We start from the raw sequence: 14809 nt of genomic DNA, 5'->3' as shown, positions 1-14809 counted from the left end.
CTTGCACGTCCCCTCTACTATTATTTACCTAAAAAAAAAAAAAAAAAAGTAATTGACTTTAAATCAAACAACCTTTTGAAGCTTTGGCTTAATTCACAAGTGATAGGTTTTATGGAAAAAAAGAAAGTCATAGGTTTAACGACTTTATTAAAAAGTCATGAGTTTCACATATTTCTAATTCATATTCAAGTAAATCACAACTACTAAATTTGTACAAATGTCCGTCTGGCCTGAAAGTCACCTCCCAAATGACCAGCAGGAGTTGTGACACACCTGGCAGGTAGCCTGGGGCTCCCTCTACATCCACACGATCCTGTGGATAAACCACACTGTTATGGCTCAAACGTGCGGTGGACGGGTTCACAAGAAACCAGAGTGAGGGCCAATGTGCTCACAGCCAGCTCCAAAAGGAAGAGGACGCTCCTGGTGTGGAAACAGCTCCTCGTGCAGAAACAGCCGTCTGCTCAGACAGACGGGCCCAGCCCGACATGAGGACATGGGCTCACAGGTGCTCACAGGCCTTCCTGTGTGGACCAGGAACTCGAATTCCCCCTCCGTGGGGTGGGCTGGGTGTATGACAACTCTCGCCCAGCCCCTTGCCGTCCCAGCCTGCCCAAGTCGCCCGCCCCCACTTCTCCCTCCATCTCCTGCTGTTCTGAGTAAGAATAGTTCTGCCTCTGGCTGTGAAGCCTGATCACCTACGAGAGGTGGCCTCCTGCATCCCTGCTGGGCTTGCAGATACCCTTCAGCCCCAATCCTTCTCTTCCAAAGTGGGAAGGACTAAGCTGCAAGAAGAATCCCCCCCTCTCCCCCCACACACACACCTCCCTCCTTGCTCCAGTGTGTTTCAGGCCCCTTCCCAGATGGACACACCTGGGAGGTGGGTGGGAGCCATTCTATTTGCAGCTTTTTCTGTCTGTCCAGACTTCTACTTTGAACATCCAAAAAACTAGATCTTAGAGGAGCACTGCCCCCCGCCCCGTCCCTTCTGACCCCTCACTCTGCAGTCTCTGACAAGATACCTCAGGAGCCCACAGCACCAGGTAAATCCTCCCCCATCCCCGCCATATGAGCCCCCACCACACTCTCTGACAACTCAGGGGCCAAACATTCAGATAAGGCACTAGCTTTTCCCCGTCTGAACTCGCTACCCGAATTCTCTCTCTGAACTTAGGAACTAAAGCGATTGGCTAGCAAGGGACACCATCACACATTAGTGCTGAAGTCAAAATGTCTGTGGATACAACTCCACAGCGACTTTCTCCCATCAGTCCAACAGGATCAATTCTCACAGAGTGTTTCCCAAAGAGAATTCTGGGCGGTGCCAGTGCCCCAGAGGCACAGGTTACTACACTCAGGTACCTTTGGGAATGCTGCAGACACCGCCCTTCGGACAGTTTCACAAGGCACATGTGCCAGGCTGAGCTAGACAAACATGGCTGGTGTCTTTGCTGCAAGACTTTACAGAGCGAAATAGATGTGACCACATCCCCTTTGTTCAAGCCCCTGTCAACCTCCTGTGGAACTTGTGTCCTTCAAAACCCTCGTGGAAACGCAGGCTCTGGGTTTTTCCCCAGCACTTTGTCCTGAGACATAAGCCTGCGGCACCCACTCAGCCATAAGGTTCCCTAGTGCAAATCTGCGAGAAGGCACCCTTTCCTCCAGACACACTTTGCATCTCTCTTGGAAAATGGTAATAATGCTGATTTCCTTAGAACCAGGCTCCTTTCAGACCTTAGATGCGACTTTACTGCCATCTAGTGGACAGCTGCCCATACAAAGACAACAATCTGCAGTGTGGTCAGTGGAACCCAGCCCAGCCCAACCCAGCACAGAAATCCTGCATACAGGCCAGCCTCCCTTCCCCGCAAAGGACCCCAGCTCACCAGGTCTGGGAGAAGCCCAGGGACCGGAATTTTCAAGAAGCTCATAGGTGAGTCTGCGGCATGGCTCTGGTAAGCGAAAACGTTACCACTGACGCTTTGCACGCAGGCCAGGGTGTGCAGGAAATGGGAGGGTGTGCAGGCACATAACAGGGGCAGCAAGAGAACGCGCTTCCGGAATCTGCTGCCTTAGAGAAAGAGTCTTTTCCAAAAAAATAGATTTTAAAGATTTGGACAAACGTGGGTTTGGGGGGAGAGAGTGTTTGGGTGTGGGGGCCCCATCGCTAAGCTCTGAGATGGATTAGAAGAAAAGTTGCCTGGCTCACATTCCTAGGAACTCCACTGGATGCAGTCACCGGGGAAACCGTGATTCTGCACTCACGTGGCACGTTGCCACGTAGCAATGTGACCCAGTACACTGTCCCTGAGTGGGCTGGGGGCAGGAGGTCTTAGCTCTGTACCTCCTGGTTGGAGTAAGTGACACAGTCTCTTTTAGTCCCATCTCTTCTTCTCTGAAACAGCGAGAGCACTCCTGCCACACGTACCGCAAAGCAGTGCTTGGCAGACAAAGACGTTAGTGGAGGTAAGAGTGTCTGATAGACTCTAAAATGCTATATAGGTAAGAGCTGAATTTTATTGCTCAAAGATGCAAATAAGTCAGGGCTGATTGAAGATGACAAGGTCACCTTGGTATACGACCCTGTAAAAATCCTTTTCTTGTTGGCAAGTTGATTTAGTGAGCTTTGTTTCCCGAGACCGTGGAAAGATCTTTTTTTCCCTCCTGCCAGAGTCATCTGTCGAAAACGTAAATCTGACCATGCTGCTCCAACTCCTTCTCGCCTTTCAGCGCCCAGATTAAATGTCAGCTCCTCAGAGAGCCCTTCCCTGACCCGCCTCCATCGAGGCTGCCAGTTTCCTCTCCACACAATAGCCAGGCTGCCAGTTTCCTTCACGACACTCACCACACGTCAAATGCTTTACCGGTTCCCTTTCTGTCTCTCTACTCTCAGGAGAAGGCGAGTTCCCTGAAGGAAGGGAAGGCTGTGTCTGTTACTGACCACTGTCTCCAGAAGAGACGAGATCAATGCCGGGCGCCTCGTAGGCACTCAGAATGCTCTGCTGAATGAATGAGGTATCTGTCCTCCTGTAGGAAGGCCCTTTGCAGGTCAGTGTCCCCTCTCTATGAAAGTTTGTCCCCCATCCACGCACAGGGATGGGTCCGTAGAAGCCACATTTGAATGTCACTGGACCAGGGGGCTGAGCTCCAGTCAACCTGGTCTGTGACTTGAATAGAAAAGAGGTACATCAGGCGTTATGGGGCGGCCATGTTTGTCCAAGTGCCTGCCTAGTAGGAAAAGGCAGTCTGTCCAGGAGAGGGGTGGGAGGCAGGGAAGGGGGGGAAGAAGAGGAGGCGGGAGGGGGAGGGGAGGCGGGAGAGGAAGAAGACACTAGGAAACTATGGGGGTTCAAGAGAGTGTCCTGATTTTCCAGATCCTGAGTCCAGGTTCTCGGGAGGCCTGGCTACCAATGGGCCCCGTGAGAGCCACAGCTCCAGAAAATTCCCTTTTGCGCTTAGACCACAGTATAGTGGGTGCTGTTACTGTAACCACGTGGGCCTAGACTAAGCCACACTCAGGGCCTCCTTCTCATTCACACACGGACCCCAGGGCCCAGCACAGTGATGACCACGGAGCAGCAGCTCAGCGAACAGCTGTGCATTCATGGAGTTTATCTCTTCACTGCCCAAAAGTCAATTTTTCATTTTCCACTTACACTGTTCCACAAAGTTCCCACCTAACTGTATAGGTCAGATGTCACAAACTGGTTACCCGTGTGTTGAATCAGCCCATAGATTTCTTTTCATTCTCCTTTGGCCTGTCCAGTTTTGGAAGGAAGAGGAGGAGGGAGGGGAGAAAGGGAAGAAGTCACCATTTGAAAACGGAGAGATGTCACATAAAAATTTCCAGCTTCTCTTTAAAAATCAGAACGTTGGAGAGCACTCAACTCTAAAAGCCTTTCTCCTGTTTTCTTTCCGACAGTCCGGGAAGAAGCAATCTGTTCTCTCATTTGGGACAGAGAAAGTCCAAGAGCCAACAATGATCCCAAAGGGAAATGGGAAGAGCAGACACTTTTCTCTCTCACTGTTTGCCTGCTCCCTCCCGGAGAAAGGGGCCCCCAGGACTATGACCCCTGTCACAGCCACAGCTTCCCCTGGCTGGATCAGCCTGGAAGCTAATCTGCATAGAGCTTTTGGCCTTGCTCACTCAAGAAAGCTGCCAAGACAAATGATGGTGTCAAAAGCAAGCTCATTAAATGTTTACACGGCTCTGAGGCACGACCCTCATTCCTGAGGTGTCAGACCTCTCAGAGACTTCCGGTTTCTGCCTGGGAGCCTCAGGCCTCGGGGACACTGGTGAGGGTGTTGGCTTAGGAGGTGAGGGCAGCACGCACCCATGGCAAAGCTGTTTCCTGCTCCTTACTGTCTCAGGCTGGAAACGAACCCTGAGACAGGACTGCCTGGGAGGCGACACAGGGAAGAGAAGGCAGCTAACAGAGAGCATGGTATCTAACTGGTCACCACTGTGGGTTCACTAGCACAGGAAAATGCTGGGAGACTGTGGGGACGTGCCTCAGAGTCATGGCCCCAGTGACCCAGATTCAGCCTCCAAACCCCACCTATCATGGCCGAGGGGGCCAAAGGTGGCTCCCGGGGCCACACACTCCAGCCCCTCAGGCCTGTCCAAGGATGGCAGCGGAGGTGCCTTCAGAAACGCGCTCACTAGACCTGGAGCCGGTGGTGCCGGTGGCTGCTCCAACTGCCCCATCCTGCGCCTCTACCTCAGCTTTACAGAACCACCGCTACCATCAGGGAGAACTCAATACCACATGGTGGGGAGTCAGCATATGCAGAACAGGCTGTTTGCCTCGTACAATCATTTTCTTTATTCTGACCAAAATGAAGCCATCTCTTTGTGTGTATTTTAAAAACCACTAGAGAAAAGCCTGACTTGGTAAGTTTGTGTCCTGCTGCCTCCTCGGGCCCCGAGGAGGTTCAGGCTGAACTGATGCTTCTGAAGGAGACACATTAGAAATGGGAGACATAGACCTCTGATTCTGAACCAGCTCTTCTCACCTCTGCCAGGGTCTGCTGAGGACGTGACACACTGAAATCCTGCAGGTTCCGAGGCAAATGGCTTTTCCCACTGCCGCTTTTCCAGTTCCCTCAGCCCACTATGCTTCCTTTGTGGCAGAAAGGCAGAGCCGTAGGGTGGGGTTAATTTCCATCTCCTTCATTCTGTGCTCATGTTGACATCTCACTGTCACTTCAAAGAAGCTCCCCCGATGTTCTGGGTGAGTATTTGGTATTTTCTTTGCCGAGATGCTCAGTTCGCCCAGCTGCTGGGGGTGGGTTTCTCCCCACTGCAGGCTTCCAGCCCTTGCACAGTTCTCCCGTCTTCACAGCCACCAGGTCTGTTAGTGACAGAGAGCCAGTCACGAACTCTCATCAGAGCAGGACAGCCCTGGCTGTCACCAAAAGGGCTCTGAGTCCTGGGTCCAGCTCAGCAGACAGCCTCTCGACCCAGGTTCCTAGTCCCCAGCACTCATTCAGTTCGGCAGCCACGTTCAGCCCCTGCTTGTGCCGGGTAAAGCCCTGCAGACAATCAGGAGGCTCCATCTGCCCCTGCAAGCAGGTCACACAAGGGACGACAGAAGGAACAATGCCACGGGCTGATGGATGAGTGAGTGACAGGTCTCTCCGGGAGGAATCAATACAGTTTGGTTACCAAGGAGAGGTGAGCGTGAGGAAGACTCCCAGAGCTCTGGCTCACGGGAAGAGGAGGGGGAGAGACAACGGGAATGGAGGACAAAGGGAGGGAGCCTGTGGGGCAGGATGGGGTGAGGGGACAACATCAGCTCAAGCGGCCCACTCACTGCCTCCATTCAAGGGGTGTCTGCATAACAGGAAATCATGCAAAGTCTTTGTCTTTATGGAGCTGACATTCTATTAGAAGAAGACAGAAAACAAACAAGGATACTAATAAACTTGATGTTTTCACAGACTAAATACTAAATTTGGTTGTCTTCGCGGCGACATGAGCGGGGGAGTAATGAGGGGAGCGCTGTACATATCTGTGGCCGTTTCTATTAGAATCACCTGGGAAGGTCTGTAAAGCCAAGCCAGTGTCTAAGGATCTGTTATATACAACACCAAAAACACAAGCAATGAAAAAAAAGCTTGATAAATTGGACTTCATCGAGGGTAAAGTTTTTTCACTTTATTTATTTTTTTTTTTAAAAAGATTTTATTGGGGAAGGGGAACAGGACTTTATTGGGGAACAGTGTGTACTTCCAGGACATTTTTCCAAGTCAAGTTGTTGTCCTTTCAATCTTAATTGTGGAGGGCGCAGCTCAGCTCCAGGTCCAGTTGCCATTGCTAGTTGCAGGGGGCACAGCCCACCATCCCTTGGGGGACTCGAGGAATTGAACTGGCAACCTTGTGGTTGAGAGCCCACTGGCCCATGTGGGAATCGAACCGGCAGCCTTTGGAGTAAGGAGCATGGAGCTCTAACCACCTGAGCCACCAGGCAGGCCCCAAGTTTTTTAACTTTAAAAGGTTTTGTCAAGAAAGTGAAAAGGCAACTCATAGAATGGGAGAAGATATCTGCAAGTCGTGTGTACCTGATAAGGGACTCAGATCTAGAACATGTAAAGAGCCCTTACAACTCACTAATAAGAACACAAATTTTGAAAAGGACAAAGTATGTGCTCGCTTCGGCAGCACATATACTAAAATTGGAACGAAAAGGACAAAGTATGCGAATAGACATTTCTCCAAAGAAGATATACAAGCGGCCAGTAAGCACATGAAAAGATGCTCGGTATCACTAATCATGAAGGAAATGCACGTCAGAATCACAGTGAGATCCCACCTCATATCCACTGGAACTCCTATCAGCAGAGAGAGACAAAAACAAGTGTTGGTGAGGCTGTGCGGAAACAGGCAGCCTCAAACACTGCGGACAGAAACGGAAAGGCGTGAGCTGCTTTGGAAAAGTTTAACTATTAAACATGGAGTTACCAAACGGCCCAGATACTCCACTCCTAGACATCTACCCAAGAGAAATGAAATCCTATGTCCACACAAGGACCTACACGAATGTTCATAGCAGTGTGATTCCTAACAGCCACAAAGTGAGAACAACCCAAATGCCGAGCAATAGATGAACCAATACACAAAACGTGGTGCGTCCATGTGCTACATTATTCAGCAATATAACAGGATGAAGTACCGACACACGCTAGAACACAGATGCACCTAGAAAACATACTAAGGCAAAGAAGTCAGTCACAAAGGGCCACATAGTAGACAATTCCATTGATGAGAGGTCAAGAATAGACAAATCTATAAAGACAGAAGGTAGATCAATATTTGCGAGGGCTAGAATGGAGGCAGGGGGATGGGGAATTAACAGTTAAGAGATTTATTTTAGAGATGATGAAAATGTCTTAGCATTAGATATGGTGATGCTTATACAACTCTGTATACTCCTACATACTAATTGAATTGTACACTTTAGATGAGTGAATTTTATGGCACATAAAGTCTAGCTTAATAAAGGTATTAAAGAATTAAAACAATAAAATATGCATAGGTAGAAGTATATGTATGTACGTACGTATGTATGAGTGCCCAGGCCAGTGGTTCCCAAACTTGGCTGCTCATTAGAATCTCCTTGAAATGCCCAAGTCACATCCCATGCTGATTAAATCAGAATGTGTGCTGGGGGTGGCAGTCTCCAGGTACTTCTAATGTGCAGCCATGTTTGGGAATCAATGGCCCAGCGCCCCCACACACAAAGACTCGGACCTAACTGGTTAGCGAGAAGTTGGCGGTTGGTCATTTTAAGGCTCTCAGGTGATTCTGGTAGGTTGGGGGCTGGGTGGAAAAGGCAAAAGGGATTAAGTACAAATTTCCAGTTATAAAAAGTCATGGGGATGTGAAGGACAGCACAGGGCATGGTGTCCATCACGCTGTAATTACTGTGTGTGGTGTCAGGCGGGTACTCGACGTATTGGAGGTCACTTCACAAGTTACATAAATGTCTAACCACTATACTGTACACCGGAAACTCACATTATAGTGTACGTCAACTTTAACTGAAAATAAATTTTTAAAAAATCTTTTTAACTCAAAAAAAACCCAGGCTTGGTGTGTTCAAAGACCAGGAAGCAAAGGCCCGAGTGAGTAATTCCAGCAAAAACTGGTCTGTCAAGTAAGAGAAGGTAGATCTGAGGAGGGAAATATCTGGCACCATGAAGGGTGGAAAGGTCTCAAGTGAGCCAACCACCTTTACTGCGGAATGCTCTGCTCGGCACAAAAGCAAGCAAGAAAAGCACTTTCCTTGGGGTGCAAAAGAACAGTCTTGCGGGTCACACAGCAGCCTCCCAGCCCCCATGCCACGGGACCCTCCCCACACCTTGTGGTGTGACACTCCGATTCTGAATTCAAGAACAGGCCGAGGCGGGCTAGTGTGTCAAGAAGCAGCTGGTGGTTTTGCTCAACCAAAGACAGCAAGTAAAAACTCAGAATTCTCGTAGACCAGAAAGAACATTAAAATGGAAAGTCTTTATTCTCTGTGAGCATTCCTAAGCTGTCAACCTAAAGCTCACGCCTGCATTTCTGAGTGTTTTCCCTTCATCTAAAAAGCACCAAGAAGAGAGAGAGTATATAGTCTTTTTAAAAAAAAAATTTTTTTTTTAATTTTGAAAAGGTCACGTCTCAAAATAGCCTTGAATATTTCATAGCTTTAAAGTAAGGGAGCTGCCTCAAAGGAAAGCTCAGCGCCATCTGCCTCTTGTCTTGGCTTTCAGCTTGGGCTTCTCAGAGGACAGACTTCATTAAATAAACAGCAAAGAGGCTTTGCCTCTGTGAGGAGGTGGCACGTGCTCACGGGTGGTCCCCGGAGAGTGGGGCAGAAGGGGACAGCAGAGCGGTCAGGACTCCAGCCCGCTGTCCCCAGGAGACTGAGAACGGGAGCTGAGCAAGCCATGCAGTGCTCTGAAATCGGTTCCCTTGTTAGCGTTGAGATAAGGTGCCCCGCTGGTCCCTCCTGGGGCACAAACTCTTCATGGCACGGCGGGGCTCTGAGACACCGGGGAGCATCCCCGATGGCGAGGCTCTGAGACACCAGGGAGCATCCCCGATGGCGAGGCTCTGAGACACCGGGGAGCATCCCGATGGCAAGGCTCTGAGACACCAGGGAGCATCCCCGATGGCGGGGCTCTGAGACACCGGGGAGCATCCCCGATGGTGGGGCTCTGAGTCACCGGGGAGCATCCCGATGGCGGGGCATGTTCAGAACAGGGCACAGAGACCCAAAGGAACAGGGCCCCGCTCTTGGCGACAATGATTCTTTCCAGATGCTGACAAGAGACTCAGTGAGACTCCGTCCACTCTTCTCCCTCATGGAAACCGTCCAACATCAAGACGATTTCTAGGAGTGATAATTAGGAGGCATGCGAAGCGTCTCAGGATTAGTGGAAGCTTAGCAGCAGCTTCCATGGTTTTAACCTGAGGCAACAACCATCGTCTCATTTGACAAGAACATTTTTGCCCTGCTGACTGGCAGACCTGGGCCTCAGGAAACACCTCAGCAAAGGAGCCAGCCCCGCGATCACCACCACAACCAGTGAGCATGTGCACATTCCCTCCAATGCGTCCGTGTCACTAACTCCTGCTGAAAATAAAACAGTATTTTAATAAGCTGCATAGCCCGCCGTTGTCTCCCCAGCAAGAAATGGAAATTGCCTCCGCCACTCCCGCGTCCAGCTCGGGCAGGGCTGGGCCGCCCGCTCTGCCCACGGACTGCGCCAGCCTGATCAGAAGGCCTGCGTCGTGACTGACGTGATCTCCTCCTAGGCAGAAACCAATTTCAGCGAGAACTTTGTAATGTGGAGACTCAAGGGTATAAGATGCACTATGGGAATCATTGTCCCCCTGCAAATCACAGGCTCGTCATTTAAGAGAGTTAGTATCACTGAAAAGTCCGGCTTCTCCCTTTTTTTTCCATTCTGAGAACTGCCATGTTCATTCTCTCAGAACAGAGGCTTAGAAATGAGAATAATGGCCTGTACTTCAGAAAAACAAACCCACTGTTCATTACATAGAAGCGGAAGAATTATGCCAGAGAGCAAATCCTTATTTATTATTCAGCATGCCCTCCAGTGTTCAGGCAGCACTGTGTGACTGGTACATAGTACGTGTTCAATAAATGGAAGGAAGGAAGGAAGGAAGGAAGGAAGGAAGGAAGGAAGGAAGGAAGGAAGGAAGGAAGGAAGGAAAGGATGGAGGGAGGGAGGAAGGGAGGGAGGGAAGGAGAAGGGGAAGGAACGGGACAAATGCACAGGCGAAAACGCCATGGCAGAAATTCCAAGACCCTGTAGATTATCTTTAGCAAATACCAGCATACCTAACATGACACAGTATTTAAGTCACAATTTTTCCATGACGCACTGGAGGCAAAGGCCATAATGGGTGAGGAGAGAGACGCAGGTAACAAATGTGTAGAAGAACTGCTTCAGAGGCCAGGCTCTTGAACCAGAGTCGTGCTGAGTCCCGGTTTTTCTTACCAGCTGTGCAACAACAGGCAAAACTATTTCATCTCTCTGAGTCTCACTGTCCTCACTGACAAAACAGGGGTTCTCACCATTTGGGGAAATACAATGAGTTCACTCAGGCCCGTTCCTCAGCAGCAAAGAGTAGAAAACTCAGTACTCCATCCCCTTGCCCCTAAAGGGCAAGTAACCTCCTTGCCCTTTAGAGGCCAGCTGTCACCTGGGGAACAGTGGGGGTGGCTTCCCGGGGGAGCTGCTGCCTTCCTGACAAAGGAACCTGTTGGTTTGGTCTCTAACAATGAGCCTCCTGAGGGCCGAGCCACATGTCCTCAGCCCTGAGACCCCAGCAGGCCAGGCCCAGGGCTAGGAGTGTGTCTGGTCTTCTTGGAAGACCCAACCTGACATCAAGCATGGCCTGTGCATTTGTCCCGGTCACCTTTAAATACAGAGGCCGAAAAGTAATCTGCGTGGTGGGCTCTGCGTGGAGGTGTGAGCGAGGGCGATATGAATGCGATCCTGACCAAGTGGGAGGTAATGAGTGAAGGGGGTTTGATGAGCATGTCTGCCAAGGGCGGAAACAGAACAATTTGTCCAGCACTCCACCACAGCACATCAATGGGTTTAAAAACTAGTTGGATCTACTTAACGAGTTTTTGTTTTTAATTTCAAATTCGACCACCATCTCGAGGCCCCGTGGGCATGCGCTCATGAGGTAAACTACACGCAGTATTCGCGGCTGCCATGAAACAGCGTAAGAGCAGGGGCGCGACTCCCTCAGAAGTACCGCTGGCTCCCTGGCTCGCGTTTAGCGAGCTCCCACAGGATGGATGCAACCACAGTGTGGACCATTTCTCCTCTGGATGCCCAGGGTCAAGGTAACGCCCCCACCCGACTGGTGTCCTCCCTCCAAGCTGGCATTTCTTCTCCCAGAACCTTCGCACACAGATTTCCAATCTCCATTGGGCCTCATATCTTGGGCAGAATTGTGAACTAAGATTTAGAGCCCGAGGAAAGAGAGTGAGCACTTCACAGCTTACCAAGTGGTTCCAACAGATACTATCTCACTTGATGGATAGAACACAACACAAATGTGACGTTCGTGCTTTTTTAATTAGCAACGACTGTTCATTCGGGTCCCGGGAGATGAGCAAGTGCTTACATATTAAGCAACAGTAGAACATTCTCTCCAAGGGGCCCTGACAACTGAACATGTGTGTTCTGTCCCCCAAAACCCAGCGTTAAGAAGGAGTGACATGGAAGAAAAGCACCGCACAAAATCTCTGCTGTTGGGCTTCCCGGTGAGTCCCCACTGTTACTCCACTAACAGATGTTCACGCGTGGGACCAACGCTTTACACTGAGAGCAGGCGGTCAGCCTGCGGACACCTTGGGCCCCCACACGCCTTTCTAATGCCTGCACGGCCCCGAGATGCACACACTGGTTCTGAAGAAGCCAGCTGGTTCACTGTGGAGCTTTCTCAATAACCAGTATATCAAATCACTCGCGAGAAAATCGGAGTAGCGTAGATCAACCGAGGATCTCTGTGACACTTTTAAGCCCCGATGTCAGCACGGCAAATACAAGCTAGATTGTCAAGTGCTTTCCAAGAACACTTTAGTGCTTTGCTCTCATGAACTCTTGACAGTCTGATGACTAAGATGAAAACAAGCCGTTTGTTTGCAAGAATTACATGAGGGCCTGGAAGGGACACTTCCAGCAAGCAGTCCTGTCAACCCTCCGAGGAGCAGGCAGGGTTGGCACAGAATGTGATGCCCGCTGGCCTCCAGGAGCTCAGACACCACTGGGGGTCCCACTCGTGACCCCATGGCACCGGGCATTCCCATGCCCCCCTGCCCAACTTACCAGGGCCAGACTGTACCCCTTTGCTGAAGGGCTCCCTCATGGCACGGGAGCCTATCCCTCCCACATAGGCGGCCAAAATCTGGGGACCTGTCTCAGAAGCAACTCTCCACCAGCGACTGATGTGCTTGATGGGCATGTACCCCAGTCCCACCTGCCTCTCAGAGTCCCAGCAAGATTAACTCGATCACTCACTCTTGTCGGCTGGTCCCCCTTTCCTGACTCACAGCCACACAGCCCTATAGGTGCTTCCTGGGTTCACCTCCCAAGCAAACGGCTTGCACTCAAACCCTTGCCTCGGCTCTACTTCTGGGGAACTCAGTCTAGGACACCGCCATCCTTACTGAGGTTTCGGACACACGGCACGTCTCCCATGCTGGAAAGGGAACACCCCAACGTCATCAGCTTTCCCAGAGACTCTGATCCAGCTGTGGTCACTGTGAATACGTGTGATCTGATCTTAGACATGAAACCAAAGGTTAGTTGGTGGCTTCACACCACACAGCAGAAGTCACCCCATCCAGTTTCCAGGCGTGGCTCCACGGGGCAGGGTATACATACGGGGTGAGAGGGAGACGGAGGGTGATACGTTTTCTATTTGTCTCTTTCTACAAGCAGCGTCCCTTGTCTCCTCCGCAGGCTTAGAGAGAAAATCAGGAGGGGTGAGAAGATCTCGCAATCACAGAGCTGCGAGCCACAATGGACTCGTAAAGCTCCCACGAGCCCCATGTGTGAGAATAAAAGAAACCTGCGCCTTTGATGGTGACAAGACACCAGCGCCTTTAGAGGAGTCTCCTCAGTAAATTCAGTGTCCGCAATTCTCACTGTGAGAAGGTAAACAGCATCCTTATTTCATGGATTGGGAGTCATTGTCTTATCTTTCAGAATGCTACGTCAATATCAACGTAATGACCAGGCCCTGACGGTCCATCACATGGCCCTGTGCTGAGATGGGGGCACAGAGCCAGGATAAATGGCAGAGCCATAGCCTGTGGGAGGCAGACACGTAAATAGGGAACATGGTGCGAAATGGCTAGAGCGATGAAGCAATGCACCCAGAAACTACGGGGGTACTGATCCTGCCAGTGAGGCCGGCGGAGGCGTCCAGAAGTAAGTGACAACAGAACTGAGTCTGAGGTAGACAGAGTTAGCGGGGAAGGGGCGTGACGAGGGCACAGGGCATGCCTGGCAGGACAGCACGAAAAAGGCGTGGAATCAAGAAAAAGAAGCACAGGCCTAAAGAATACCATTTCGTCTCAAACAGCTGAAGAATGTTGCTGCTTTAATACAAGTGATCACCTGTTTTAATGTAAGTACCTTGAACTTGAATCATTTGAGTTCGCAAGTAGAGGACAACACTCAACAGCCAGCCGTACCTTCTGTCCTTGAGCTTCAGGTGAGCCTCCCCAGGGCTCAGAGATGTGAGATGCAGTGTGGGGGCATGAGGGGAGGGTGACACAGGTGGGGAGAGAGATGGAGTAAAGCGAAGGGGGAGGCAGGCGAGGGCGGGGGGGAGGGATGGGGGGGAAGGGGACGGCCACAGAAGACGCCACTCAGTTTTTCTTGATGAGGTGCTTTGGGTGGGGAGCATCACAGAACATCCCTGAGTCATAAGAACCCGACTGAGAAGAGGTCCAGTTGCCTGGTGCCCTCAGTGCCAGCTGTGAGGGCACTGTCCCCGCTTCCTTCTCTGTCTCTGTCTCCATCCCTATCTCCCCTCTTCATGTAACATGAAGACAGTCAGACATTTTGTCACTGAGTTGTGTCCCTGGATAAGCCACAAAGTGGACGCTCTAGGGCTTGTCATTAAATCCCCACAACTGCCTCCGAATTATCGAATTATCGCAGGTTCTAAACCATGGAGGTCACCACCCTCACTGGCTTATCATGGTGACATAGATCTTATCACGGTGACCGCAGTTTAGTCTTGATGGCAAATGAAGTGAAACAGGGCTTCGAGACATTTCCAAAGAAAGAAGTAGGAAAAGGAAAAGAATAAAATTAATTAGCTCTAAATCAGTCTCATCTCCTACTGAGGTTTGCGAAGGAAAAGAACGACTGAGGCATCCCCTTGCACCAAACTCAGTGCCCCCCCCCCCAAGCGACTGACCTGTCCTTGTCACCAGAAGCTGCCACCATCTCAGGAAGGCCTCGCCCACAGTGTTACGCCTCATTCCCGTTCGGCGGAGACCCAGCCTCGGGAGTCACCTCAAGGTAACTGACCGCTCTCAAGCTCCAAGGCATCCGTGAGCCCAGGAAAACCAGGTTTGCGCTTGACGGCTGCTTTTACGGAAGACAGAGATGCTACTACACATCCCATTTTTTTAAATGACAGTAATTTTGGCAACTTTGCCCCTTAGCAACACATGAAAATGAATGGATGATGTGAATGCCGAAAACATAAATGTCAACATTGAAATAAGGAAAGTGAACCACACGTTGAATAGTA

The 14809-nt window shown here is 50.5% G+C and overlaps 2 long non-coding RNA genes across 4 annotated transcripts in view; one reads left to right on the top strand and one right to left on the bottom strand.

Moving 5' to 3' along the window:
* The window catches only part of LOC141567529 (uncharacterized), a 264987-nt gene extending 262548 nt beyond the window's left edge, over nt 1-2439 (bottom strand). For 2 of the 3 annotated variants that reach the window (XR_012490227.2, XR_012490226.2), the window contains exon 1: nt 1887-2439. This is a non-coding gene — a long non-coding RNA (uncharacterized LOC141567529). The remainder of the gene's footprint in view (nt 1-1886) is intronic. The other variant, XR_012490228.2, reaches the window with a different exon arrangement.
* Nucleotides 1790-7314, top strand: LOC141567530 (uncharacterized). The gene is made up of 3 exons (XR_012490230.2): nt 1790-1933; nt 2894-3048; nt 3923-7314. It is a non-coding gene; the product is annotated as an uncharacterized LOC141567530 (long non-coding RNA).
* Nucleotides 7315-14809: the final 7495 nt, after the last annotated feature.

Source organism: Rhinolophus sinicus, chromosome 8 (assembly GCF_057876585.1).
Source record: "Rhinolophus sinicus isolate RSI-liver-muscle chromosome 8, RSI-T2T, whole genome shotgun sequence".
Lineage (NCBI taxonomy): Eukaryota > Metazoa > Chordata > Mammalia > Chiroptera > Rhinolophidae > Rhinolophus > Rhinolophus sinicus.
The sequence above is the reverse complement of the archived record's forward strand: the minus strand, read 5'-3'. Positions and strand labels throughout refer to the sequence as shown.